The sequence below is a fragment of the Odocoileus virginianus genome, chromosome 6 (genome assembly GCF_023699985.2).
Source record: "Odocoileus virginianus isolate 20LAN1187 ecotype Illinois chromosome 6, Ovbor_1.2, whole genome shotgun sequence".
NCBI lineage: Eukaryota > Metazoa > Chordata > Mammalia > Artiodactyla > Cervidae > Odocoileus > Odocoileus virginianus.
Window position 1 is genome coordinate 50,867,218 of NC_069679.1, and position 24,764 is coordinate 50,891,981.

Below are 24,764 nucleotides of genomic sequence, written 5' to 3' on the forward strand. Positions count from 1 at the left end.
CTCTTTTATTTTCATGGGAGCCTGGAGCTCCGAGTAACATGCACATGTTAGAAACTGGAAAAGTGGAGATGATTCTGAGCACAACAAGCCACGGTTGAATGCTAAGGAAACACTAGGCGCTATGCTAATAAACACTTCTGAGGAGGCTGATGCTATTTTCCCAAATTTTCAGATATGTAAATAAAAAGTTAACCTGCCTCAGGTCACAAAACTAAATAGGGCTTAAGTCAGTTGGACTCCAATGTCTGTGGTCTTAATCACAACATCAGAAAAAGATAATGCAGAAGAAACAGAAAGGAGAAGAGAAAGGGGCCTTTTTAATTTATTAAGAAAAGCATAGTCATATTTTGAGCTTGCTTTTATTATTGTTATTTGAAGATATAAACAGCATTCATGTCCTCTTCTAGCCTAATGACCTAGCAGGTAACTGCAGCAGACAAATAAATAAATAAAAGATTTTATGAAACAACAAAATAATAAGAGGACTTTTATGCAGGAAGTGAGCAGAGATCCTGTCTCGCTAAGTCTTGGGAGTTGGTTTCCACCTCTTCTTCCTACCTCCAACTTTGAAGTGGTTGGGGCCTCTTCCTTACCGTCTCGGACCCAGCATCAAAGTCTTCAAGTCGTTTCTGGGTGTGTGTGTGGCGGGGGGTGAGGTGACAGGGCAGGGGTGCAATGGGGACCCAGCTCCAAAATCAGAGAGCCTTCTTGTTCAGGTGCTCCTCCTGTGTGGACACAAATTGAGGCTGGAAATCCCACCAGGTCCCTCTGCTCCTGGGTCTCTCAGAGTTAAAGGAAGGTTTCCTTGAGAGTCCCTTCCTGTAAATGTCCAGCAGGCCAGGCAGCGTGGATGTGGCAGGGAGCATGTAAGAAGGAAAGTCTGCACCTCTGAAGGCTCATCTACTTCTTTTATTTTCTATCATCAATGACCAGTAAGAGAACAGTAAAGAGGAAACTCATCCATACTCCATCTCAACCCTGAGAAATGGCTGGGAAAAGGGGGTCAATATGGAAACCCATATTGAAGAAGGAGCCGTGAGATGACAGCCCATCTTCTCACTGTGCCTGAGAATAAACACCCTCATACAATTCATTGAGGAAATGGGGTTTAAGGATATTCTGGTTCTACTACCCATTAGCTGTGTGACCTTGGAAAACCAACTTTGCCTTGTACCTGTAAAAAACAGAAAACAAGTAGACTATCTTAAAGGACTGTTTAAAGGTTACAGGCTTAATATTCAGAAAACCTTGAAAAGTGTGCAGGCAAATAAGTGAAGTCTTAGCTATTATGATTATTGCTGTTAGTATCATTATTGACATAACTCTGTTTCTGTGTTCCCTGCCCTGTGATAATCTAATCTTTCCTGAAGAACACCTCTGGTGATTTCAGGGTCTTCTATGTTCTAAATTCTCTCTTGGAATCTGCCAGCACATCAGATGATAAACACCTTACTGGTGTAAATGCACCAAGTATACTTAAAGTTGTTACTTTTTCTTGAGATACATCACATATTCAGGCCCACTTCTAATATCTGTCTTAGAAGAAAACAGCCATGATATAATGATTAAAAGCCCTGAGACCTGGCTTCCTAGGGAAGGCTGGGGAATGGAAGGAATGCTGCTAGCTTTCCCTAGTGGAAAAGTCAGTGAAGAGACACAACTCGATGACTGAATTCCCTGCTGTGGGAAAGGTGAGCTAAACAATTGGAGAACTCATTCCTGGAGTATTCTAGAAAGCAAGGGTAGAGATCAATGCTATAATAATTCCCAGACTATGATGCTTCAAATATCTAGATTCTTAGCCTCTCAAAAACATGGTCCCCAAATATTTTCTACCGTTCCCATTTAGAAGTGGGTATATAGATCCCTCTTTTGAGTCTAGGATATGACTTGCCTGAATAGAATAGAATATGGTGGAAGTGATGTTTTGTCACCTGTGGGTCCAGAAGGTAATGAATGGGCAGCTTCCAATTTCTGTTTCTTCAGATACTTTTTGAACCCAGCCACCATAATATGGGGCTTCCCAGGTGGCACAAGTGGTAAAAAAAAAAAAAATCTGCCCGCCAAGGCAGGAGACACAAAAGACTCAGGTTCCATCTCTGGGTTGGGATGATCCGCTGGAGTAGAAATTGTACCCCACTTCAGTATTCTTGCCTGGAAAATTCCATGGACAGAGGAGTCTGGTGGACTACAGTCCATGGGGCCACAGAGTCGGACATGGCTGAACACACACACACACACCATGGTATGAGGAAGCCCACGCTGTTTATCAGGCCTTCATGAAGAGACCCATGTAGAGAGAGACGAGACTGTGGTTTAGTCTCTGAGACTAAGGCTCAGCCCTGGTTGATCCCCCAGCTTATAGGCAACACACATGGGCTTCCCACATGAGTGGGCCAATTTTGAAATGGACCCTCCAGCCCATAATTGAGTCACCCTACTTGATTTAAAGTGGAGCAGTGCTGAGCTCTGCTCAAATTACAGATTTTTGAGTCAGATGAATGACTGCTATTATTTTAAACACTCAGTTTTGCAATGGTCTGTAATGAAGGTAGATAATTGATATACTGCATGTTTTGGGGAGAATCCTTTCCTAGATCCTTTAAGGTACTCTTTGGGGCCTGAAATACTGCTTTGTTTTGCTTTGTCCTCTTGGTCCAGCTGAAGACTGAAATTAGCTGTCAGAGTTGGGTATATGGCAGAGACACAGGAAGCTGCTGGTCAGAATGTAGATGCTAACACAATTCCCAGCCTTCAGATTGTCTATGTGTCAGCAGGACTAAACTTGTTCCTAAATGGTCTTGTCTCAGTTTCTAAAAAACAGCAGGCTTCTTGTTAATAATCAGGTATGCAAATTATATCAACAAGGGACTTTTTACAAAAGGCAAATACATGTCTTTTTTCTCAAGGATAAAATATAATGTTAATTGGAATTAATTGATATATTAGACATAGCAGGGTAAAAAAGTTACAACCATTTAGAAAACAATGTCAGTGTGTACACACTTGCTCCCATCCATGTATGCTAACAATAATAACCCTGACTCAGTGATTTTTACTTCTTATACTTTATCCTAAGCAAAAGATCTAAAGAAGAACAAAGAAGATGCTTATTTAACATGGAGAAGTAGTAAAAATAAAGGTACATTATACCAGTCTCATGGAATATCATGCAACCATTAAGATGATAATAATGAAGACCAGTAATCCTTAGTTTATGATGTAATACCAAATGGGGAAATCATAGTATAAAAATATATGTTCATTAATTACAACTCTATAAAAACAGAGATACATATTGACAAATGTTAAAAGGGAATAAAGGCAAAAATAAGCTATTTTAGGATCTTCCCTTCAAGAATAATACTTTTAACATTATACAAGGAGAGATGGAGTAATGATCCATTAAAAATATAAAATCACTCTCCAACCCAAATAAGTTAACATTTTCCTGATGAAGGCAATTATTGACCTGATGACCAAAGCCAAGAACTAATACTTGGATCCTATGGAATCTGTCTCTTAAAACATTATTTTAGATGATAATGTTTTAGAAAATAAGTCTTCTATAATTTTATATATCATATTTACACTCTGGGCATTTAATAAAAGAAGATGGAGGTAATTCAGAGATTTCAGTTAAGTTAGCATATCATAATTTTGGCTTTGCTTCCCACCCCATGCTCCGCCGCCCCCCGCGCCCCCCACTTTTAACCTTCAATTTTTTCTTTCCTAGGCTTCCAAAATATAAAGTGCTAAAATAAAACCAGCAACAACAGTTCCTATTTTTAAAGTGAACTTTAATCTGATTTTCACAAAGACCCATCCCAATTCAAAATCACTGCTGCACTCCTGGTGCTGTAAGATGGTGTTTGTCTTCTGCATTAAAAATCAAGAATTCTAGTCACAGGGGAAAGAAAACCTGGTTAGACTTCTCAGTGATCAAGTGCATACCAGTAAAAACAAAAGGACAACTGACTGCAATTGTGTCCTTGGATATTTAAAGCAAAACCCATTTTTACTCTGGTTGTTTAAACACTGGCTTTAAGGTCTCCTTTCTCTATCCTAAAAACATGCAAAGGAAAATGGAGAAGAAAGACCTGGCCCACTCCAATTCCAAACTTCCTCTTACAGCCCGGTGAGCGGAGTGGCCAGAAGTAAGGATGACTTCTCTGCCAGCCTTCTTGCTGGAGTCATCAGCCTACTCCACCATGAGCCACATAAGTGCCATTTTAAGCATTAAACATACTTTTATTTGTGTGTGTAGACAAACATTAAATACACATTTTCCTAAGCTAATGTCCAAGCAGAGCTGTTTACAATTTACTTTAAAAGATAAATGGCTGCTGGAACACTGAATCCATTTCAGAATTTGGTCGCATTGAGCCATTTTTCTTAGTCATAAAATAAATTCCATAGTAGAGAAAGATAATTCCATAATTCTGCCTCCAGGTATTCAGGCAACAAGAAGTCAGATATCAGCTCTATCTGTAACCCTTTTTGAATCAGCCCACTCAAGACTAATATAAATGTAAACACATCAGTCAGCCAGTCATTATGGGCTCAAGAAAAGTCTTGGGAGCTAAAGTATAAACTCCCATTTGGTTCCAAGGCTCCTAAGTTAAGCATCTTATTGCACACACACAATAAAACAGGCAGAAGTCACGATGTTCTCTACTAAGATAAACTAAAATTAAATGAGGCTAAATTAAATTAAAATAAATGAATGAACAACCCCTTAAACTGAGTAACTTTTAGGAGGCCCACAGAGATGATACTTCCAGCTCTCAAAAGTAAAAAAGATTACTATTCTTTCTCTCATATACACACCTTAAATCAAGTTGTTTAAAAGAATCTACATTAACACTTCTTGATCAGTGTCAAAGTAAAAATTGCTTAATATTTAAGCGATGAAGTCTGTAGCATCAAACATCAAAACTTTGATTTTAATTGGCTCATGGTACTGTGGCTTACACTGGAGATGTTTGTGGGCTTTAACATTACAGAACAGCCTCCCATCTCTGTACTTAAACAGCCAACAACATGTTTGTAAAGTGGAAAAGGTCCACTTAAATGATGTAAATGTTTAGGTGGGTGATGAGAGACACCTGGAGCATCAGATTCTCTTGCGATCTAAAATCTGCTCAAGTGGAAGGTGGCTCCAGGCAGAAATGAAGATCTATCTAAAAATGATAATTGTTACATCTCAATTAAAGTTGTTTTTCTTTGATAGTCTTTATTTATTTGATACATATTTACTTATCAAGTTGGTACCTCAACTTGATAAAAAAAAACCTGATATACCTGAAATCTGTGCTTCCCATCAAACAGCTATAAGTTTTAATACAGAATTTGCAAGTGTTCTGAAGTGTCATAATGACTGAACCAGAAAAATAATGGTTCTCACACAGAGTAAATGCAGATTCATTGGTAGTGCCTCTTTCTTGAATCTTGGAGAGACTGGGTCTCCACAGAACTAGATACTTGGGCCACCATGAGTAGAGTGGCACCTTTTCTAAAAGTTATAACTAAGTTTAAGATTAACCAGAAATTGGGTCATTTGTAGAGACATGGATGGACCTGGGCTTCCCAGGTGGCACTAGTGGTAAAGAACCTGCCTGATTATGCACGACGTGCATTAGAGACATGGTTTGATCCCTGGGTTGGGAAGATCCCTTGGAGGAGAGCAAAGCAACCCACTTCAGTATTCTTGCCTGGAGAATCCCATCAACAGAGGGATATAGTTCATGCGGTCACAAAGAGTCAGACACGACTGAAGTGACTTACCACGCACACATGGATGGACTTAAGAGACTCTCATCAGAGTGAAGTGAGCAAAAGAAAAAAACAAACACTGTATATTAATGCATATATGTGGAATCTGAAAAAAACTGGCAGAGAAGATCTTATGTATAAAGTAGAAATAGAGACACGCTTAGAGAACAAATGTGTGGATACCAAGGGGGAAGGGGGAGAGTGGGATGAATTGGGAGGTTGGGATTGACGTACATACACTATTGATAGTGTGGATAAAATAGGTAACTAGTGAGGACCTACTGTGCAGCTCAGGGAACCCTACTCAGTGCTCTGAGGGGCTATATGTATGCATGCAGCGGATTCACTTTACTGTACAGCAGAAATGAATACAACATTGTAAAGCAACTAAGCTCCAACAAAAATGCTAAAGAAAAGACTGCACAGAATAAACCCCGAACCAGCATTCACTTGGCGCCACATTGTGGGGTGTGTTTTAACTGGTTAGTGGCCCATGCCAGTGGGTTGGCTAAATAGTCTATCACCTTGTAATATACAAAACTGGGGCAGTAAATTAGAGAACTCTCAAGGATGCCAATATTTGTATATTAGAGTTTTAAAGTCTCAGATATAGATTCTTTTTCTAAGCGTGGCTAAAGTCCTGGAGTAAGTTACATCTCCTCTGGGATATCAGCATAAAATTGATAGAGAAGAAAGGACAGATCCAAATGAAATGAGCAGAATAATTCCAGTGCCGAATCAATTTGACTCTATATTATAAAATTACCATACAGCATGTAGGCCTAGTCTAGAGGTCAAAAGTTTCAGCTATACAGCTCAACTTCGCAAGAAGAGCCCTGACTTCTACTTTTTCTGTTGATCTCATATAATCCCCATACCGTAATTTTAAGTTCTGAGAGTCTAGTCACACCAGTTATAACCCAAACCCAGGCCTGATGTCATTTAACACTGATGTCTTATACTCTCTTGAAGTGTGCAGATTACTAGCAGTGGCCCTGAACACCATGTCTATTCTGCCTCAATTTACAACTGAGAGAACCAAGGCCCAGGGAAATTACATGCCTTGCCTGAGTGTGCAGTGCAGAGGGAACTCAGACCCAGAAAACGTGCCTCTTTCCAGCTCATGTCTGTCTACTCAGATGCTACAGAATAAATGGCATTGGTAAAAAGGGAGCAATCAGGCAAGGCAACATGATAAGCAGGGACCAGTGCAAAATGAAAACAGGGGCTACTTATTCAAAAATTATTAAGAATTTCAATATGGCTAGAGCAGCACATTCTCAGCATGGGGCCAAGTGTGACTGTACAAGTAACATCCATGAAACTGATCCTGGCTGCAGTCACGTCAGCACTTACTACACTGTGACTCTTTGAAGGCCAAAGGGAAGAACATCTCTTTGAACACTGAATATGCTCAAAAATGATCTATCACGTGGATAAGTGAATGAATGTCTAGGTGAATGAGTGAAAAGAATGCAGCTAGAAAATTACATCTCAGACCCAGGGTCAGGTTGAGTTAATACAGTAAGTCACCCTGAAAACTTGGTCCATTATTTAAGTGACACAATTCATAATCTGAAAATACTTCACAACACAAAAAATTTCCTAGCCCCAGCATAAGTAAGTTGCCAGTACCATGTCCAAAATGTGAGCGGTGAGGTTTACCTGTGGCGGTGTTACAGTGCTTTTATGTGCTCAAGAAATGCCAGCTTCTTAGCAGAACTGATCTTGTGTTCTTTTTCTGTCTCTTTGTGTTTAGAAGTAGCTATCCAGATATATTTTACAGAACCTATCCATGTGCAAAACTACAAAATACTTCAGATGCAAGTATTTCATATATTGCTAAGCATCCCTGATTTGAAAACAGTAGTAATAATAACACAATTTGTTGAGTTTTATTATGTCAGATACCATGCTCAGTGCTTACGTATATTTCTCCTGAAGAAAGACCTCGTAACATCAAGCTGTGAATGAAGTAGGTATATTATCCTGATTTTCCAGTGAGGAAAACAAGGCTACAAGAGGTCGAGTGGCACATCAGACAGAATTTGCCTGCAGGACCATTTGGACTCCTGAAGACTAATAGTTCTTTGGAAGGTTGGCTATACACAAAATAGCAGAGCAAGGGCTATGGCCTGCCTTTAAGGAATGAGACTTTTATCTGATAAGGACTGAGTCAAGTTTCACTCTGATGAGCAAAAATGCAGTCATAAAACCCTGAAAGTAGAAATTTCTGATATTGAAAATCTAGGTGGTTAATTTTATAGCTTATTGCAAATTTGGATAAAGACAAGTAAAGGAGGAGCCTCCTCACCTATCTTTTATGGGGCTTTAGGATCTGATCCACTGCATTACTCTAACAGGAAAAGAGGCTGAACTCTACTCAGAGTGAAGGAAGACTTCGCCAGGCTGAGATTTCCACTCAGGGAGTCTGCAATGTATTTCATTAAGGGACAGAAAGGCAAAAATGTGGGTAACATTCATGATGACAGACTCACATTTGTCTCAGAACTGAAGAGAAGAGAGAATGTTTCTGTCTCTACCTCTCCAGATAGAAGTGGCTTCATAATTATGGCTTGTATTTATTATGATGTTTCAAAGTGTAAATCTGGCAGGGGTATCTTTTAAAACAAGCCACAGGGAGGAAAAATAAAAGAAAAAAAAATATGAGAGCAAATTCATTTGATATAGCCTGTCTACTTTTTTGTAGCATTGCTCACCAATGTCATAGTTTTTACATTTTTAAACTGCCTAATTAAATGAAAGTGCTGTTCCAGGGATGCAAAATTTTTTCATAATGGCAGAAAAATATTTCTGGCCAAATGCCAAAGTTTTCTAGCTTGTAAGCCCTCATGAACATGTTTATGTAATGTTACATGGGGTATATATAACATGCATATATAACAATGTATAAATACAAATTTTGTTGTTCAGTTGCAAATAGTTTGTAACAAAATGCTGATTTTGTACATGTATTCAATAATAAACTAGTCTCCTCCATTTAAGTTGATCGTAGTGGTCCCATTCTCTGCCCAAGACTGCCGATTCCTTGGAAAATACCCTGATGCTGGGAAAGATTGAAGGTGGGAGGAGAAGGAGACGACAGAGGATGAGATGGTGGATGGCATCACCAACTCAATGGACATGAGTTTGAGCAAACTCCGGAAGATGGTGAAGGACAGGGAAGCCTGGCTTGCCGCAGCCCATGGGCTCGCAAAGAGTCAGACACAACTTAGTCACTGTACAACAACAGCAACAAAGAAAATGGAAAGAACTGGCAAAAGTAATCATTACCAAGTTTACTTATCCATTGAGTTACTTATTTGCCTTCTCACAGGTCAGATGATTCAAGCTCTGTTCTGAGACATCGCGCCAGATGGCATCTGCACTAAATACTCATCAACCTATACAGAGATAATTAATGAGGATGGCTTCCAGGTGGCGCTAGTGATAAAGAACATGCCTGCCAGTGCAGGAAATGTAAGAGACTTAGGTTCGATCGCTGGGTAGAGAAGCTCTCCTGAAGGAGGGCATGGTAACCCACTCCAGTGTTCTTGTCTGGAGAATCCCAAGGACAGAGGAGCCTGATGGATTTCCAGTCCATGGGGTCGCAATGAGTCGGACACGACTGACGCGACTTAGCATGCACGCGTGAGTGTTTTAAGGGAGATGGATGTCTCAAAAAAATTAAATCAAAGATGGCAAATGTGCTGTATTGGGACTACCAAGCACTCTATTTCGCATAGAACACTCTGCAAATCAATCAAGGTGTCCTTTTTCTCCCTGACCTTAGATGTAGCCCCACACATTTCTACAACACAAACAGCCTACTACCAATCAGGTTTGGCCTCTCTACTTTGAAACTCATTTTCCCTGCCTGTCCTGTGTTCCATGGGGAATGGCTCTTCAGGGATGTAACTGAAAATTAGAGGGAAATTGTGCCATGGTAGCGTATCAGCTCCTGAGAGTTGAATGAGGTGCAATTACTGCTAACTGAAAATATTATGTATATATTTCTGAAAATTGAGTATAAAAACTATATTAGCAGCAATGAAGTTTTAAGTGATCTTGAAAGAAAAGGGCAAAGTGTCATAAAATGTAAATGACAATAATAAATTTGAGAAGTGGGGCTATTTGTGTGTGTGTGTGTGTCTTTGTACAGATAAGTATATGCACATTCATGAGGTGGGTTCATATTTTTTGAAATCACCAATAGATTTGATACTATACGGCAATTAAAATATGAAGATAAATATAACATTAAGGAATGCTACTACTAGAAAGAAACTTGGAAATCATTTAGATTCTCTTTGATGCCCATCCCAACCTCACTTTGTTCTAATGAGAGCACTAGGGTCACAGAAGGCCAGGGCTTTTTCCAGAGATAGCTGGTTGGCTAATAGTGTTGCCAGGCCAGGTTTCCGGACTCCCAGTTCTATCCTCTCACTCCTTTTTAAACTGCTCTGATGGCCTTTTCAGTGATGGGACCATGTTTTGAACTTTAAAATGACATTAAGCCTCACAAATTAGCTATTAAGTGTGTGGCAGAGAAGGAGAGAGGACAAGGAAAGAGTGAGGGAGAGATCTCTGATAACTTCCCACACTTCCTATCAAACACAGCCTCTGATTTCCTGATTGACCTCTGAGGACATTAAAGCCTCATAAACTGGAGATGGTCTTGGCTATGAGTGGGCAGGGTGATTGTCTCCTGAGGAACCAGATCTGACTGGCCAAGAGACAGTGTCAGAGCCAGCAAAGGAGAGCCTGGTTATCTCCATCACCTTTGATCAACCATCCTTTGCTGAACCAGTAGCTTCATTAAAACATCTTCTTATAGTCCTCCAAAATGGTCCCCTGGCCCCCCACTCCTTTGTTTAGTCACCCCATGAAAGACAGATGGATTTAGGAACCATTCAATTCAGTTATTCAGGTAAATAATATTCACTCTCCCAAGAAAAAAGTGAATGACTGCATACAGAATGCTTAGGACAAAGGACATGAAGACCAGTAAGGTTAATTTTTTTTATTGTTACTATTATAATGATTTAAAAGCCCCCAATTGATATTATAAAAGTAACATGGCCCTCCTCACTACTTCCGTTCTATGATTTTATTTCTTTCACTGAATGAATCAAGGAGATTTTATAGTGAGTGGTTTGACATCACGGGCTTTGGAGTCAGACAGGTTTGGGCATGAATTCTGACTCTGCCACTGTGTGCTCCTATCAGGTACATAATTGTAGTGGACAGAATAATGTTCCCATTCATCTCCAAAGAGGTCCATGCCCAATCCTGAGAATCTGTGAATATACTGTAACATATGGAAAGAGGAACTTTCATATGTGATTAAGCAAGAGATCTTAAAATAGGTGGATTTATCCTGGATTACATGGGTGGAACCAATGTAATTGCAAGGGTCCTTAAAAGGTGGAAGAGGAAGGCAGAAGAATCCATGAAGACATGACTATGGAAGCAGAAGTCAGAGTTATAGAATGGCTAACTTTGAGTTTGGAGAAAGGGGCCACAGCAAAGAAATCCAGGCAGCCTCCTAAAAGCTGGAAAAGGGAAGGAAATGGATTTTTCCCCTGAGCCTCTGGAAAGAACACAGCCCTGCTGACACTTCGACTTTAGCTCAATGAAGCCCATTTGGGACTTCAAACCTCCAGAATTGTCAGGTAATAAATCCCTGTTGTTTAGACATCTAAGTTTGTAGTAATTTGTTAAAACAGCAACAGGAAACTAACTGATGCTCCTGGAGCATCCGTGCCTTTACCTAAAAAATGGAGTAAAAAAAATATGTACCCCAAAGGGCTGACATGAGGATTAAATAAGAGAATGTAAATAAAACTCTTTAGTGCTTGGCAGAAATGAAGAACTCAATAAATGTTCACTGTCATTATGTATGATATCATTACATAGATGAGATAGCTATGTTATGATTGTGATAAATGGTGATTCCATAAAGTATAATTCATTGTATCATAATGATCCCTTACATTTGAGTGGCACTTTGGTTTTTATGAAGCCCTTTTATCAACACTGTCTTATTTGATGCTCATTTTAACTGCAAGTCCACAGATGAGGAGCCAGAGCCTCCAAGGGGGATAGCGCTTTCCTTAGGTCACTCAGAGAGCCCAGTATTGGCCAAAGTTGGGAGTCTTAAGTCATTCCAGACACAGCAGGCTGCCGATTTCATCATGTGGTTTATAGAAATACACACATAGGATATGGAGAATCTTAAAATGAAACAAAAATGATAAGGCCAAATCATGATGGGGTTGTTCATCCCACACAGGCCATTTCCCACGTGGTCTCATCCAGCGGCGTTTTTTGCCCGCGCCTCCTGCCCCAGCTCTTGCAAGCACAGCCTGCGGCCTGTCTCAAATGCATCTAGTCAATTGTGCAAAGCACAAGGGAAAAGATTTCATCCTGACCGCAGCAGGCAATCACCTGATGCCCCGAAGCATGAAGTTTGATTACCCTTATCTCAGTTTATCATTAAATCAAAGACTGTTGCTATGAATACTGGACCAGGACTCCATTTATGAAATGATATACGCCAGTCAGCAGAAGTGAGTGAGGGCCCTTTTTCTCTCTTAATTTCTGCTCACCGGGAGGATCCTTTGCAAACTACGGGAAAAAAAAAGTCTCTTCAGCTTTGAGCAGATTTTATGACTCTCTTCACTCTTTCATGAGCTGGCCGGGTTGCCTTTGGCTCACATGTATTCTCCCTGAGTTGTGGGCAAGAGGTTTACAACCTCCTACCCAGGGGCCTGCCAACACTAGTCTTGACGTCTAGCACCTTGCTTGGATGGGAATCTGAATGTTACAAGATGCTGGGCAAACTGCAGGTGCTCTGAGGTTTGAGAAACTCTGGCTACACCAGAGCATCATTTCTCCATTTGTGGTCAAATTACCATAGATGTGAGTCACTTGAGGAGTGTGTTGAAAATGCTAACACTGGGGCCTCATGCCAGACCCAACAACACAGACCCACTGGTGCTGGGGCCCTGGGAACCTGCGTGTAGCCCTAGGTGATTCTGATCAATTTTAAAGTTTGAGGACCACTGGCAGAGATCAAAGATGTGGGTGATGACAGCAATGGGCCTGATTTTCCATGATGTTCTTCAGGCTTTAATTGGCTTGGGGGCAAACAGCATAGAACACATGCCAATCACCTACATTTTGTCCTTCAGCCCAACCATCCGTGGAGCCAGATTTCTGACATCATGAATCTGAAATGGCTGCTATCTGGGTCAGGGCTAGGCAACCAGGCATCAAGGTCTGGGTACATCTCTAGGGCCTTGGAGCTCTCCTGCCAAATTCCCCTTTCTAGTCTGGCTGAATGTGTGGCAAGTGTAGTGTGTGGGGGTGGAGGAGAGCTGGTTGTAAAACTGGCTTCAAGGTCTATATATCAGTCAAAGAGATATGACAGAACCACATGTGAAAAGACTGCATAGTATAAGGGCTAAAAGCATGGACCTTGGAGCCAGACTGCATTTACGTTTACTTAACAGACACTGAGATAAATATAGTACTCACTACAGGCCAAGCACTATTCTAAGTGCCGCTCAAATATTAATTCATTTATGTCTCACAAACATCCTACCAGGTGGCTACCACTCATCATCATCCACCTTTCATGTCAAGAAACTAAGGCTCAGAGAGACTAAGTAATTTGCTCAAAATCACACAGTTTATTGATCACATAGCCAGGACTCACACCCCAATAGGCTGGTGCCAGAGTTCATGTCCTTAACCACCTTCCTAAGTTGCTTCTCACGGGCTCAAGTCCCCTGGTGCTAGTACTCATTAGTTGTTTGACCCTGGTAAAATTACTTAATCTCCCATCCCTGTTTTCCCCTGTGCAAAGAAGTAATAACAGTAATAACTCGCCTTAAAGAATTCTGACCAGAAGATTCAATATATTCACTTAAGAGTATCAAGCACACAGTAAGTACTTAATAAATGCTAATTCTGAGTTGGCTATTCATCCATCCTCCACTCTCAGGGGTAGCATGAGGATTAAATTAGATAACATACGTAAAGTACTAGGCACAGTGCCACAGCACCTGGTAAGCACCGGTGAGGGCTAGCTGTTATTATTAGGCAAGTTGAGCCAGGATGGTTTATTTTAGGTTTTGTCTGGAAGGCAATTGTGTTCTATGCAAGGGGAGGCAGCATGCCTTTCACTTCAGAAAGTAATTGGGTAGGAGCCAGACTAATTATGAAATCCAACAGGTTCTCTGCTTTATGTCACTGGAATATTCCTGAAAAGTTCCTAATACTGAATTGGTATATGCTTAACCCTTCTTCGCCATTGACCTATCTTATCATTTCTGATTGATCTTTCATTGGCAGTGATTCTTCAGACTAAGAATCTGCTCTCAGACTGTCATGTAACCGTTAACTTATAAAAGACTTAAATATACCAAGGAAAATTGAACCACTGGAGCATTTCTTGGCCAAGCAATTGGCTTAATCATCCCCTAATGCAATTGTTTTCATTTTACTTTTCCTTTAATATGTGTTCCTGTGCTTATACTACTGAGAACTTCTGGTATTTCCTTTCAGAAAGCTTATGTTGTTGTTTAGACGCTCAGTCGTGTCCAACTTTTCGCAGCCCTGTGGACTATAGCCCGCCAGATTCCTCTATCCATGCAATTTCCCAGACAAAATACTGGAATGGGTGTCCATTCCCTTCTCCAAGTGATCTTCCCAACCCAGGGGTCCACTGAACCCGTGTCTCCTGCATTGGTAGGTGAATTCTTTACCACTGAGCCACCAGGGAAGCCCAGAAAGCTTATCACCTCCACAATTAAATGTAACTGTGGATTGATTACAATTTACATTAACTCAAGGGGTTAATAACGGCCTGGAAATCCTCATACCCAAACAGCCCGACATAGAAGAGGGATGGGCATGGGGGAAGCAGGGAGAAGGTAAGGGAGTTGGGAAGGCAGGATGGTGAAGAGCCACTAATGGGGGGTGGGTTTACCCTGAAAGCTCAGACTCAGAAAGGGATGCTAGATCCCCAGGGTCACTAAAGGATGGGGCCTTCCAAAGGGAAGTATTACATTAGTGACTCCAAGTTGTTTGCTGCTGCTTTTTCACTTGTTCTAGCAGGAGAAGGTTGCCAGAGTTCCAACCCCATTGCTTGCACACTTCACCAGGCATGATAGATTATAACTACAATCGAATAAGAAGTTAAGACTCAATTAGCACGTTTACTACAATATTTGCAACATGTCTACTATGTGTCACACACTGCTAAGTTACAGGGATGAATAAAGCAGTCTAAGTTCCTGGGGCCTGCAGTCGAAGGAGCACCTGGAGTCCAACTCAAGCTTTTCTCACAATTTCAACAAGTTGCCGCTCTCTCTTTCACTTCCTATCTCCACATCCTCCCCAAATCCCTATCTACATATGCAACGTGTTCTTTGTTAAGAGTCTACACCTAGTCTTTTCAAGTTAAAGCAAAAAGATGAAGCCCATGATGCAGCAACATTCTAGTCTGATTCTTCTAAACCCCTCTGTGGGGGAAACCAGCTTGCAGGGTAATATGAGGCAAACCATGTGATCCTTTGCCATGTTCCTGTGTAACACTGAACCAGTTGGCAGTTGATGTGGGGGGTTTAGCTCTGATCACGAAGCAAACTCCTGAATCATCACAAGATTGATCCCATCCATTCTGATGGCTTAAGCTGCAGGGCCATCTGCTGATCGGCTCAGTACTGTAGACCAGAGACACTCAATAAATATTTGTGGATTTGCATGGCAAACTGCTTCTTCACACCTGAAACGCAAGTCCAGGTCAGGACTCAGAAGAGAACAAGTGACCTAGACCCCCTGCCCCCATCCCAGGGCCTTTGCCTAAGCTGTTCTCTATGCTTGGAATGCCCTCCCTCTCAGCACCTCCCCTACTGCCCCTGTGTCCACCTGTCCAAATCCTACCTAGTTCAAGGACCAGCTCAAATATCAGCGCTCCACAAAGCCTTCCCTGACCACCCCAGCCAGAAATAACTTCTCACTGCTCTCAATTTCCATAGGTCCGTGTGTGTTCTGGCACTTAAGACACTGGCCATTTTATTTTGGCTATGTGTTTACCTCGTCTTCAATACACCACTCAGTAAGAGCCTTGAGCTCTGGATCCATGTCAGTTCCTCTTTGAACTGTTTCCCCACCCTGGCACCTCCTTGTAAGGAGTAGACACTTGGTAAAAATTAGCTGTATGAACAAATGGTTACCCCAGCAATGACAAAAACAGAAGCAACTGCAACATTCTTTATCCCTCCTTTTTCTATCTCTCCTCCTTCTTCTTCAATAGCTTTTAAAAATATATTTACTTGATCCAGCAATTGCCCAGGGGAGGTTTGGGGAATTACTGATATAGGTAGACAACTCTGCAGACCAAAAAGTGCTTCCAGAGACCCTTCTAATGCCAAAGGAGGCCTCAACCAATGTAGGTGCTGGGGGAGTCTGAGTCCCTGGTCTACTGACAGCTGGCTCCTGGGAATTGAAGTGTTATTTTCTCAAAGAGCTTCATCTGCTCTGGTTCATATGTGCCAGTTCCTCGCCTGAGTAGAAACTCCTGACTTTATTTTTAAATACAGACTCCAATAATAGGCTAAGTAATTACAGATCTTCCCAAGGACTTTTTATACATGTACGAACATATTGGACTTTTTAAAACCCGTATTTCCTTTCCATAAATAAATGTTGAAAACCTTAAATTTCAGCACTATAGGTAGTGGTAATGTGTATTTGTTTTTTTCCCTCCCATAGGAATCCTGAATCAGAAAGATCAACCAAAAATGCTGATGCATGGGTGATGATTTCTCAAACAACGTAACTGATTACTCACAAAGGTAAAAGGATTCTTCATCAGCCATAAATAAGAAAAGTGTATATTATAGTATAATATGCAGTCAAACTTCAGTAATACACTTTTCATCCTCTTGCCACTAAAGCCTGAACAGCTGCAGCTCTCACTGTCTTTGCTGATGGGGCCCATAAATACTCCTGGGAAATGGGACAAAGATACATAATGGATCTTCACCTGCCAAGATCAGGGAAATGAATGGCAATTGCACCCTGATGCAGAAGCACTTTTTGGTAGAATGATGAATATTGCCATTTGTCCTGGGCCATGCAATTTTGGACAGGAAAACCTAACAGGGAAAAAATGGTGGGAGAAGATGCTACCCTAGGACACTTGAAAAGAAGGGTATGTCATAATTATTTGCCTAACAGGAATTAAAATGAAGAAGAGTGTGTCAATACAGTTTCGTTCAGAGAAAGGTCAAAGTTAAGAGCATACATATTCTGCACATATCATTTCAATCAATGCAAAGATTTCCCTCAAAATAGAACTCTTTTATTGAAAAAGAATGTCAGAAGTATCAAAGAGTCAGAAAATTGCCTGGGGGTCCGGGTTCCTGAAAACAACTCAGTGCAGTGATGGGACAGTGGGCTGAGATGTCAGGCAGACCTGAGTTCAAATCTTGACTTCACTACTTCCCTGCTCTATGATCTCAGGACAATGACTTGACTTCTCAGGTGCTTGAGTTTCTTTTTCCTGCTTTTTTGATAAAGCAATGATAATAACAGAACCCGCCTCAATCATCCCAGCTGTCTGAGTGTTACAGGACATAATTAAGATAAAGATCTTAGCGTAGTACCTAGAAATTAGTAAGCAGACTAATGATAAGTGATAGTTGTCAAGGTTGCTGCTTTCTCCTCTTCCTCCTCCATCATCATCATCACATCATCCCAGCTATCTTACAGCTGATTTCATTAGTAAACATTAGAAAAAGAGGTGAGAAGACTAGCTCCCACCAAATTATGATACCCTCTCCCCTTCCTATCAGTTCAGTTCAGTTGCTCAGTTGTGTCCGACTCTGTGACCCCATGGACTGCAGCACGCCAGGCCTCCCTGTCCATCACCAACTCCCGGAGTTTACTCAAACCCATGCCCATTGAGTCAGTGATGTCATCCAACCATCTCATCCTCTGTCATCCCCTTCTCCTGCCTGCAATCTTTCCCAGCATCAGGGTCTTTTCTGCTTCCTATATCAAACTCCAAAAGCGGTACTTATAAAATCTTTTTCTTTTAAAAGCTTGGCAACATAACCTTGCAAACATGTCCACCTAATTCATGCCATTCTCACTTTAATAAGCAATCACTACTGTAACAGGTATCTTAACTGAGTAAAAGGAAGAGGAAAAAAAAAAGTTATAGAGTGCACTGGGTTCCATTAGGCTTGGGTCCCAGATTTTAGGTCCATTACACATTCTTGGTGATAAGAGATAAAACAGTGATACCTTCACTTCTTCAAACAACCAGACAGGGTCTTTTTCTGTTTCAGTCATTCGGATCACCAGCTAAAGGCACTTCATTCTTTTCTTCCCCTTTCCGATAGTCTGAGTTTTAAAGGTCTGGGATGAGTGACGACTCAGTGACTCCTTCTAATTCTGGTGATTTAATTGTATCAAATCTGAAGAGGCTTTCCTGTGAGCCCTGTAAGGTTGAGGCAAGCCTCCTCTTAAGTGGAACAGGCCACAGCAAGCCAGCAGGGTCTTTCTGCAGGTGTGCCGCCTCCCCCCCCCCCCCCCAAAGTGGGTGAGGGGCCCAGCACAGGTTGGCAAACAATGGAAACTTCCTGTTCTGGGTGTTAACTTTAGTTACCACAGCCAGACAATGCTGCCAGTGGTGTGGAAGAAAAAATTGCTGTAGCCAGCTGTGTTGTTCACAGTCGGATGGATTCTGTGTAGCTCCAAATGGTGATGGAGCCAGCAGCCTGTTGTAGCCAAGGACAGAATGATGGATGATCTACAGACTGTGTCCAAGTAGAGAGAATGGCAGAAGTTCACTTCAGGGTTGTTAAAATGCTAATCTGGGTGAGTTAACAAAAGCCTAATAGAAAAGTTTGAGAAATAAGTATACCTCATGGGTACCTACGTGGAGCACTGATTCGATCGCTCTTGGTTATATAAACAGTTGCTTTTCAAAGTACGAACGTTTCCCAGTTTTCCTGTCGGGATGAATGGAAGCAGATTCACTTATCAGCGGCACTAACCACTGCTGTCAGGTCTGAGGGGAAAGAGTCAGCCTGACAATAGCCACCGTAACTGAAAAGGTTACGATATGCTTAATACAGTTATATGATTTTCATTCTCACCACGTGTCATGGGAATAAATCAAAACACACTTTTTTCCCCCAACTGGAAGTTGGCAGCTGTTCACAAAATATGCTGCAACCTAAGACACTGGCTTTGGTAGATTTTAACACTAAGTCTCCATTCACAGGAGCTGCTGACAGCGAGATCTCCAGCTCCATTGACAGTTCCAACATGTGAATTACACTACTAGTACATTGCATTATTACTGTTGAAGGCAGAAAGATTGGCCCCTTGTAAATGTCTAGTATGGACAATCATGCCTTAAAATCTTTAGGATGAAATAACATGCTTCAGAAAAAGATGCAGATTTACATCTCTCACCAAATGATCCAGTTTTGCCATCCTCTGTTTCTTTAGATTCTTACTAAGTTTAACGTAGAGAAACATGTCTGCCTCACGTGATGTTGGAACATTGGCTAGCATAGCTCCTTGCAAATGACAGGGACTCAATAAATGCTGACTGCCTGGTATACCCCAAGTGCCTCTTGCTTCCTCTAGGAATGAATCTAAAATGGGCAGGCTTAAAATCTATTAATTGAAATAAAAGGTAATATTTTATCTTGCAATATGCTAAGGAAGGTGTTCACCTACTCTTACACCAATAATGGTTAGGCATTCAGCCAGGCTCTTAACTCTGCATAAAATGCATCAGAAGGGTGAAAAATGACCCTATTTCAGATGTATTTTTCACTCTTTGTAACTTAGTGAAACTCAAATGCAAGAACAATGACTAAGCTAATTACCAAGGTTTATTATGATGGAGCAGCAAGAAGTGAAGAACTTCTCCAGTTTCATTAAGTCCTTAACAATTATGGGTATCTTTGTGAATCCAAACTCTGATTCCTGCTTACTTTGCTTGTGTGGTTTAAAGAAATAGAAATCACCACACAGGATTCAGGGGCCTACTTACCCCAGCAAGGTACTGGACAGATCCTTCCTTTTAGCAAGCAGCGAGTGAACTGACGTCCACTGGGTTTCTAAGTAAGTTACCCCCACTCTACAGTTTACGTCACAACCATCTTTCAAATCCATCAAATGAGGGGAGACAAGGCCAGATGGTGCTATTAGAGGACTTCAAAATAAGTAAGTAACTAATAAATAAATAAAAGAGGACAAGGGCAGAATGCCCACAAATCTAAATCAAATTCAAGTCAACTAGCTGTTTGCTGAAGGAGAAGCCACAATAATCCTAGCACACTGTCCTGAATCACAGAAATGTTTCTCAAAAAAAAAGTTCACCTACGTAGCATCCCTCATAGAAACAAAGACAGGTAACAACCAGTATCCAGTCTGAACTAGGTGCTGGCTGTTAAAATCTCACCAAATATACCACTGGAAAAATACAGTCTGCTAAACAATACATTTGGAAATCTCAGGGTTTTTTTTACTTCACTGTCTTTCTAAGAGAACAGTCCAGGGACCTAAATCAAAGTATAGACATTAACTATAAAATATAAAACTCAGTTATGGCTGGGCTACAGTTTATTTACTTAAAGATGTTCAAGTTCGGGGGGGGGGGTGAGGTTCAAAAAAAAAAAAAAAAAAGATGTTCAAGTTCATGGTAACATAGGCTTACATCTCAGAACTTATTTAGCAATTTCTATTTATCTGAGCCAGGGTAAATGTCTGTATAGTACTCACCAGCCTGACAGAATATGCCTGTCACTTACTACATTAAACATGACTACACACAACTTAATTTCTCAAGTTAGATACCAAAGAGAGGGAGGGGATTTTTCAACCACATGAATAAGCCAGCATCAAAACCTATTGTTAAACCACCAAAAGAACAGTAAAATCCTCACCTTGAGCTGTCTGGGATAAGATTTCGCAATTCTATAAGAATGAAACCTTGAAAATTTTCTCCAAACAAGTATTTGTCCAATTCTGGGCAGGGAGGGGAGACCAAAGCAGATTAGAAAAATGTTAAACCTTTCCCTCGGACTTCAGCCTTGAATAAAAGAACCCACTTTACTGGCCCAAATATCAAGTAGAGGGAAGGATAAGTCTTAAAAAGCAACTCAACATTTCACTGCAGATTTAAACTCTTAGGAGCCAGAAGTCCTTGGGAAAACTGTCCCAGTCATTTCTTCTCCCAAGTAACTGGAAACACTACGGTTATTTTTAAGGGAAAGCAGTCGCCCATAGCAATGGACATAAGGGGCAATGACTGTTTACAAAGTCTGTGGATCTATAATAATCCTTCTGTGTGAATCTCCCAGCTGAACGCGGTGAGAGGTTGGGATGCTGGAACTTCGGTTACTGACTGGTCACCTGGGAACGGGGAGTAGCACTCTTGAGTTTCTCTAACACTGCTACCTCCCCCTCATCTCCAGCTCCTTGGCATTTAGTTCTTCACAAGTTCGCGATTTAAAGAATCACCTGACAGCAGTGGTCCCAAGAGTCTAGACGGCAAAACATTTTCAAACCCAGTTCTCATCCACACCTTCAAGTCCTTATGACCTTTTATTTCAATCCAAGAGTTATACACGTTAGAGGAAGCTTTAAGCCCTTCCAAATTACCCAAGGCAGCTGCAGTATCAGTTTCTGCAGACCTGGAACAAACACCACCGCTGTCAAAACGGGAAATAAAAGTTTCCCTACCTTCTCCTCACCATCCCCCTGCCAGCGACTGCCGACGCGCGCGGCGGCTCCCTCCCGGCTGCGGACGCCTCTGGCCGCCGAAGGGGCTCATGCAAAATTGACTCTTCCTTATTTGTTTCCATCCATAATTGATAGGTAGATGAGAACGTAACACATCTCAGCGCTGGGCTCTTGCCGCCTGGCGGAGACCCTGTCCAAGACGCTTCCGTGAATCATTTCCAGCGGGAGAACAAAGCTCGGAAAGTTGCGGGGGAGAGTGGCTGGGAAGAGAAACCGGGGCGCCGGGTGGGAGGCGGGGGTGGGCGGTGGGCAGCTCCGGGCCCCGGAGCCCGCCCGCGGCGCGCTCGGCCAGCAGGGGGAGAGGGAGGGTGGGAAGTGGCCGCCCTCGGGGCCGAAGCCCGGGGGCTGGGGAGGGGCCGATCCCCCGAGCCCCCGCCCCTCGGCACTACCGGCGGGCCGTCCAAGCCCGAGGCGCACCGACAGGTAGCCGGCGTCGGCCGAGAGCTGCCCGGGAGTGGGCGGCTGCGCTGCGCCCCTTCTCCTGGCGCGGGCGAGTGGTCGCCCGTCCACTGCTTGCCTGGCCCGGCGATGCCGGGGGCAGCTCCCGCAGCCGGCTGCTTTAGCTTCGGCGCGGCGTTGGCGAGAGCTGGAGACGTGGTGCCCGACACCTAAGCAGCCCGGGTTCCCCCTGATAAGGTGTGGGGGAGCGCGGAGCTGGCGCTGCCTGGCAAGAAACTTTTGCTAGCCCCTTCCTTCTCCTCCTTTTTTTCGGGGGGGAGGGGGTGCACAATGTTGAAGGGCCCCTCCCCCCAAGCCTCCAGCAATGCCAGTTTTGACGCGTCCACCAAACCTCCAGCCTTTTGCGCGTCTCTTGCACGGCAGGCGGAGAGCTGCTTGGAAAAGAAATCAACTCTCCAGTGCCAACACACACACACCCGCACACGTACACACATACACACACACTAGAAGCGATTCAGGCTTTAAGGATCTGGGTCCGATCCCCACCAGGCGCCTAGAGCATTAGCAGATTTTTATAGGGCTGTCTTACCTCATGGGGGAGACTTGGTTTAAAAAAATAATAAAAGCGTGTTACGCTCAAGGAGAAATGAAAATAAAAAATTGAAATACATATATATCCCTGTGTCTCTTTAGGTTTTGGTTTCTTCGGTATAATCCTGAAACTCGTCGCCACCAGTCCCTGCAGCAGCGGCAGCGGCAGCCGGAGCAAGCGGGAGCAAAACAAATCGAGGCACGGCAAATGGTGTAATTCGATCCATCTCCAAGTCAATCCGTCAGGCGAGCTGGAGTCTCGTTCCCTCCCCGCGCTCGGCAGCTCGCGGCGCGGGGCCCACCCCCGGGCGCGGACAGCAGGCGGCGCGGGCGGCCCGGCGCGCTCGCCTGCCCGAGCGCCGCGGCCAGCGCCGCCTGGAGGCCCCCAGCCCGGCGCCGCGGCCAGGCTGACCCCTCGGTGGCCTCCGCGTCCCTCCTCCCCGGCGCTGGGCTGCGCGCCCTCCCTCTCGCCACCTCTCAAGAGCTGCTCCTTCCAGCAGCTCCCAGCGCCTCAGTCAGCCGGCTCGCGGCGGCTGCTGCAGCCTGCGAAGCAGCCTTTTCGCTTTCCCCCCTCTTTCCCTCTTTTTTCTCTCTCTGAAACATTTTTCAGAGCTTTCCTCCAGACATCTAGAGGACAAATCATTGCAGCCCAGAGGAGCTGCAGGCACAGTTGCTCCATAAAGTTATGCCTTACTTTCCTGATCTAAGATTTATTTTTTTAAGCACATCCTTACAAGCCCGCCCCCATATGACCTTTGTCGTCCCCCCCCCCCCCAACTTCTCTTTATAACCACTAAGCAAAACAGCTGGGGAGAAGCAATCAAACATTGTTTTATCTTTATAAAATACAGAAATTGCCTACTAAAAATCCCATTTCTACTTTGAATGAAAGCCATTCAGTACAGTATAATTTTGCAGGCTAATGAGCCGGTTTTACAGGCAAGTGTTTCGTGTAATATGTTGTGGGAGAAATGAAAATGTCCTTGAAGTGACATCATTTAAAATTGACTGTCACAAAGGAAAGGAAAAAACTCACACATTTAAAAACGAGAGGATTTTAATTCAAACTTCATATCCAAGAACAGGTTTGTTTTATTAAAATTTCCAGTTGAATTATGAATCACTGAGGGCTCTAAATGGCTGGAATGAACCATGATGCCCTCATTTAAAGAAAAAGACGAAAGCTTTTCCGCCAAACTTTTAATTTTCATTTGAGTATGGTTAATTACCGTGAAAGAGAGAAGGGGGCAAAGTATTTTCCTTTCCTCAATGGTTCCTGCTTCTCCCAAGCACAGTTACTGTTTACAGTTAGAAAAAAAAAAATACCCTGTTCTGAGTAATTTCTGAAACTTCCACAGACAGCCTTGAAAAGGAACCCAAAAAAGACACCCCAAGGAAATGCTGCAGGACTCATCGGAAGAACTGTTTCCTGACTAGTTAACACTTTGTTACCAAAAGGAAGAAAGAGGATGGACCTGGAGTCTTACAATATAAACTCTCTCCTGCTGTTCTTCCTATTCCAAGTCAAGGGTAGGGGCGGAAAGAACAGCTTTGGCAACACAACTTGGTGATTTTTCTGTTGTTGTTAAGGCTTTTGTTGGCTGGCTGGCTGGTGTTTTCGGGTTGTGCTGGGCTCTGACATCATTGCAAGTTACTTGGCAGTCAGGGCCCTTCTGCAGCCAACTTCTGACCCAGAAAGCTCGCCTCTTTTACTCCTATCCAGTCATTCTATCCTTTCTCCATCAAGAGAGCAAGCCCCGCTGCAGGCAGGAGCACTGTGCATTGAATGAATATGCAAAGGGGTGACCAGTGGCTTGACGAATCATATCCCACCCACCTAGAGGCAGAAAGCTTAGGAGTTGTCCTCTGTCTGCAGTAGCAGCCAAGGAAAAAAAAAAAGTTCAGTTCTCCAGATCTGTGAATTCTTTGTTGAAATTTTGCGATGGCCAGCTTTAAAGAGTGCCACCCCAGAGAGTGCCATTTACCTTAGGCTGAGTTCTTAAATTCAAGAACGAAAACACCTTTTAGGTTGCAGAAGAATATGCTGATAGGTCATTTCGAGCCAAGGGTTAGACATGTTTTCAGTCTAAGTAGCAGTGTACACCTCAGAGTCAATCCCCATATTTGGTCCAGAAGGGAAAGAGAGAGAGGGA

The 24,764-nt window shown here is 42.7% G+C and overlaps 1 protein-coding gene across 13 annotated transcripts in view; it reads right to left on the minus strand.

Annotated features, from left to right (window-relative positions):
- SEMA6D (semaphorin 6D) overlaps positions 1-24,764 on the minus strand; it is a 612,063-nt gene that overhangs the window by 34,599 nt on the left and 552,700 nt on the right. For 4 of the 13 annotated variants that reach the window (XM_070469346.1, XM_070469344.1, XM_070469349.1 and 1 more), the window contains exons 1-2: positions 22,610-23,006; positions 21,562-21,751 (exon numbers count right to left, since the gene is read on the minus strand). The exons of 1 other annotated variant lie outside the window; for it this stretch is intronic. The gene's annotated coding sequence lies outside the window, so the exon portion shown is untranslated. Of the gene's footprint in view, positions 1-18,721; positions 18,810-21,561; positions 21,822-22,609; positions 23,008-24,764 lie in introns of those variants that run through there. 8 more of the 13 variants (XM_070469345.1, XM_070469343.1, XM_070469338.1 and 5 more) reach the window with 5 other exon arrangements.